This window comes from Perca flavescens, chromosome 9 (assembly GCF_004354835.1).
Source record: "Perca flavescens isolate YP-PL-M2 chromosome 9, PFLA_1.0, whole genome shotgun sequence".
NCBI classification, from domain to species: Eukaryota; Metazoa; Chordata; class Actinopteri; order Perciformes; family Percidae; genus Perca; species Perca flavescens.
In genome coordinates, this window is record NC_041339.1 from 10,311,376 (window position 1) to 10,317,375 (window position 6,000).

A 6,000-nucleotide genomic window follows, 5' to 3' on the forward strand; every position below is an offset into this window, starting at 1 on the left:
GGCAGGCCTGCTTGGTTCTTTCTGGGAATGAATGTAAAGATTTACAAATAATATGTTTACGGCATTTATTAGGCTTCTATCTAACTAGGACGTTTTGGGACCGATTTGTGGGATTGCTGTGGACGTGAACGTACACATGGTGATACAGCGGTAAGAGCAAATTATGTTTAACCATGTATACAGCTTATTTATATATCTCACATTACTCTATTGTGTGAACAGTTAACTTCATTTAATATTGTATGTGGCGTTTTCTTTTGTGGGGTGCAAATGTTCCACCAAAACAAGTTCCTTCACGAGAACTTTGCAGGGCCACTGTTGCTGAGTCAGGAGCCTAGTGGCGCCTAAGATGATTGTGATTGGTTTAAAGAAATGCAAACAAGCCAGAGCGTTTTTTTCTCCTATCTTAGAATGTATCTGTAGCCACACCTTAGTCCACAGCACTGTGGAGATAGGTCTGGCAATGCGAGACTAGCCTACATGCAAATACTTCAGTCAAAACTGCCTGCAGATGTGTCTAATGAATTTTAATTTTCCTGCAGCAGCACTTTCACTTTCATGAAAAAGATCTTTTGCAACCTTCAACAACATCTTCTTACCTAACTCTCGCTAAAGCAAATAAGCATGCTTCCCAACATGGTGAAATTTTTGTAGGTGAGAAAAAAAATTGCAATCACTGAAGTAAAAGTTTAGACAATGAAAGGCAAAAAGTCTGCTTTTTGTTATTTTTGTTATAGCCTATATAGATTAATGTTGCAAAGCAATATTCCTGGATTATCTGCAATCCCCCATAGAACCCTGCCCTTCATTTAACAAGGTTTTCTTTTAATGTATATGGGCTTTATCCGGGATACAAGGAAGGAGAGCAATAACCTGACTGGAATACTCTATAATGCTGCAAGGCCGTGTATTTGAGTTTCAGTATGTAAGACCTGCACTCATATACTGCACTCATGAACTCATGCATGCAGCTGCACTGCAGATCAGGAAAGTGTAGGTGAGTGTGATTGACTTACTTGGGATATTGCTGCATTTGTTGGTCCTGGTTGGATTTGTGTTAAACAGTATTTGTGAAGGTATTCTTGACGAAGGTGCAGACATTTAGCAAATATAAAAGAAAAAAGACTTATACACATGCATCAAACACAACTGTTGTAAATAACTGACTGACTGGACGAACAATTCAATAATGAATTTAACAATTTATCTGAAAAGGCTAGCAGCAACACCATATTAACGATGAGTATGACTGTCTACTGCATAATGTTCAGTTTAGGCTGCTAGTCATGGGGAATGCTGTGATCGGGATACTCTGTGTACTTTCTGTAGCAAGATCAAGTGTGAGAAATACCCCTGAGGCTGTCATAAGGATATAATCTTGGTTTGGGCCTAGACTAGAAGGAAAGCCTTTGTTACAAACTATAGTAATGGGGTTTGTGCATTTACCATGCAGGGAGAGTCTAATGAAAAAAGAGAAAAGTATGATACAGCGTTTTTGGAGATTATCCCATAGGGACAAAAGGGCAGTACACCAGCCGCATATGACATGCACATTGCAGGTCATTGAACCTTATTGCCAGACAAGAATGAAAATAGTAACCCTGCCAAAATCTGGATGTCAAAGTTTAGGGTTATTTTTAACGTCTAATGCCAACATTTTCCCATTTGTGCATAGCAACGATACAGTTTGGTTAGGTAACTAAACCACCATGCTAAGGTTAGGATATGCTATAGGCAACTAAAACATAACTACATGAATGCCATCTTGCAACATAAAGGCTGTTGGCATTGGATGTACAGATAAGTTCAGATTTGTGTCATATGGAAGAAGTTCCTATAGGCTGGAGGTCAACATTTGGCAATCCGCTGCTGCCTCATCTCCTTGTGTCGACATCTGTCAAAGCTTCAGAATAGCAGCAATTTTATGACATTCGCTTGCAGAATTGACACGTGCCAGCTACTTATCTTGAATACTTGATTACTATCTGTATAGTCTCGCTTTGCCAGACCTTCCTCCACAGCGCTGCAGAAGAGCGTCTGGCTAGTCCACAAAGCATTCTGGGATGGGAGAAAAATGTGCTCTGGTTTAGGCTATTGTCATTTCTTTAAAGGTGTGATAGAATGCAAAACTGATTTTACCTTGTCATAGTTGAATAACGACAGTTCGGTGGGTAAATAGGACATAGAAGCTCAAAATCCCATTGACACCCCTTTACTATGAAAATCTTATATTTTGAAACTGTCGTGAAAACGGGCGAATCTCAACAAAGCTAGAAGTTGACGTAAGCATCCGGTCTAAGCTGGTAAGATCAGGTAGTCTTCTGAATCTAGGTCATGCAGATCTCTGCTATTCCATTACAAAATTCACTTCTGAAACTTTTTTATGCGAGATGTAAAGCTCAAATATGGGCCATTTTACGAAAATGAATGGTTAATTACAAATTTTATCCGACTGTGTATCGGAGTTCAGCGGCCGGTGCTGCCTGGGTTGCTACATCGCCGCCCTGCCTGTCCTCCTTCACAGACCCCGGCCTGCTGTGAGCTTGATTGAGCTCCATCATGGCCGGCAGCCCGCGGTGCTCAATACCCACGCAAACTCACCCTTTCTGGGTGACTGGACTACCAAACGCCGCTGCCCTGACAGAGCTACAGGGCCTGCAGCTCGCTGTTCTCCCTCCCCTCTTCCTGCTAAATGGCCGGTGTGTGAGTGAGACAACGGTCAGCGAGCTTGTTATGCCCGCAATCTCTTACCGCAGGTTCCAGTTAATCTTATAATGGATATGTGTGATGAGTTATTTAAACAAACGATTGGGGAAATAAACGCCTCATGTCTGCAAGTGTCATTGATAGAGCCCGCGGTGAGCTGGAGTCCATCAGTGAGAGCTAGCTAGCCTCCTCCTAACGAGACCTCTGAAATTCACAAAAATGCATTAAATTGAAATCCGAAATCGGACAAGTGTTAGCTAAGCTTTGTAAGACCTTGGGGAACCGGTAATATACATGCCGTGACGAAAATCAAACTGTAAATATACTATAGTTATGCCCGAAAGTGTAGCTAGCTAGCCACAATCGTTTCCCATTGTATTGAATGGGACACATAGCTAGCTAGCTGCTCCTCCTAACAAGACCCCCGACGTTCACAAAAATGCCTTAAATTCAAATCGTGCCGTGACGAAATTCAAACTGTAAATATATTGTAGTTATACCGGCAGCCGGCCGCGGAGCCCCTGTAGTGCAGTAATCCACAAAGGGTGACTTTGCCCTGGGTATGGAGCCCAGCAGGCTGCCGCTTTCTCGTCAGACTGTGTGGAGCTCCTAAAGTCCGACACGTCTTACCAAATTTGCAATTAGCCATCAATTTTCGTAAAACGGCCCATATTTGAGCTTTATATAGTTGATTTCTCGCATAAAAAAGTCTCAGAAGCTGAATTTGGTAATGAAACATTGTAGTGTCTGGAATATGAGATTCTGTCGCTTCTCTAATTTGTGTGTATGGGGATTTGCTCAACCAATCAGCGCACGTCTCTAATGTGTGTGTATGGGGATTCGCTCAACCAATCAGCGCGCAGCTCATCTAAATTATTCATGAGCATACCATATTTGGAAGAAAAGCTCTTGTTACAAATAGGGCCAAAACACAGGGATGCATAAGAGCCAATAAAATATCAACCAGGCCATTTTCAGCCCAACCAGTGTTACATACCCCATTAGGAGACCTTAAGGAAATACCCTATATAATCATTATATCACCCCTTTAAACCAATCACAATCGTCTTGGGGGGCGCTAAGTTCTCGACAAAGCCCTGGTGCTGCTGCAAAATAGCCTTGGGAAGGAACTTATTTTGGTGGAACATGTGTACAAGCGTTCAAAGGTTGTTTTAGTTGTGCAAATAAAAACTAAGATTGGACAGATAGTCTAGGTAGCTGTCTTGGTTTACCCTGTAGAAATCTAAAGAGCAGTTAAATCGAGTCCTCAACACAAAGAAAGCGGAAGGTAACAGACATCCGGCAAAAAAGAGTGCCAAATTTCCGCCGGCAATGGACCAATTCCGGAAGTGGAACGTCGTGGATATAGACTACTATCTGTATGACACGTCAGTAAGACGTACAAGTGTCAAAAGATGTTGGTCAATAATGTGACATTCCACAACAGCGCTGTGCACAGAGATTTTGGGGGCAGATGCTCATGCAAAAAGGCACCTCTCTTATGATTATTTATGAAAAATAATGTTACATCATGGGATTTGGTTGTGTTCCAACATATATTAAGTAGGGTCCTCCCCCAATTTGTTTTAGTGTCAAACACTTAATTATCTGCATTCTGGTGAATTTCTATGCACTAATTTCTGGTGGAAATGTCTTTATTTGTGTAAAGGAAAACACATATTCAGGTGTGAGGTGACAATTAACAATATAAAAAATAGAGTAGAATAGAATGATGTAAGGCTCTCAGGCATCCTGTACTGCTTTCAAATCCTGTAGATTAACTTTTCTCATTTAATGTTATCTCTATGCAGCCATGATTTTCCCTACCCCCAGTTTGTCTTTTCTTTGGGGAAGTAACCTCTTTTAATGTGCATGTGGCACCTGTTCACATCAATGATACATTAATTTATTAATAGTTTAAGTGTGTTTAAGCAAAATGTCTACTTATGTTTAGAACGTTTATTCATTTGTAATGGTATCTTGCAATGTAGATAGTTTGGGAGATTTCTACCTCCACCCCAATACAATTAAGGTTTTTGGTGGCTGAACTATCATAATAACAATTACAATTTTAACAATTTTATCTGTTTACAAACATAACAACCCTGGTACTCTGGAGAGACTTGCTCATAAAATGCTCATAAAAACTGTTGACAATGTGGTCTGAGGATTATTCAGAGTCACAGGGATATTCTGGAAAGACATAGCTGTTGGTCTTTGTAAATATAAATAGTGCAGTGAGCACCACAAATTAAATTCCATTCACCTCCATTGTATTGAGAAAGCAGCAGATGTCTCAGAGACTGAACAAAACATTGTTTTGATGTATGAGCTTTGTTGTTTCAGTGAATGTTGCAAAACTGTCACAACAAGGACATCTGTCATAGCTTTCTGCACATACAGTAAACTCTGCACCAGCTCACACAAACAAATATCTACTGCAGTTGTAATCTCAATTAATTATGCAACACAGCCAAACACACAACACAACAGAATAATATGGCAGCTGAAAAGTGGTGTGAGTAGGATGTCTCTGAGTGGCTAATGTGGTGCCACAATACATAAAGGCAACCCTTCAAAAGGCTTTTCGTGTTAACAGGTGGACTAACCTGTTTTCTCTCCATCCTCCTCCTAGTGTAAATATATTGTAATTCTTCACCTGTCTAGATCTGACAGAAATAAAGGAATAGTTATCCATTTTGTTTGTTATATTTTCTTTGTTTAATTCCTACAAAAACGGATGTAAAAACTACATATTGAGGTTTTGCGTGGAGTTATGTGCAGATGCTTCCTGCAGCCTCAGCTGGTTGTCTGGCAACCTCAAGGTGATGACAAGACACCAAAGTCACTGGCCCCAGTCAAGGAACAGTCCAGCACATAACACTGCAAAATGTTTTTACCTTAGTTTGGACAGCTGTTTCCAGTCTGTATGCTAAGCTAAGATAATGTCTCCTGGATGTAGCTTCATACAGTACCATACAGAGTGGTATTATTATTATTATTGTTATTATTATTATTATTATTATTATTATTTTTGTAGTTGTTGTTGTTGTTGTTATTATTATATATATCATCTGCAAGAAAGCAAACAGGAATATTTCCCAAAATGTCAAACTATTACTTTCAGTGTGCTCTAGTGTAACCTCTCTACATCTACATATAAATACATAATGGGTGAGGGAAAATGATATCCAAGGCTTGACTAATTATGTGAATAATGACAGAAAGCCAAATGAAAAGTGTTTTCAGGAATGGGCTATATATCAGTGGGTGTGACGCCTTCACAAAGCTAAG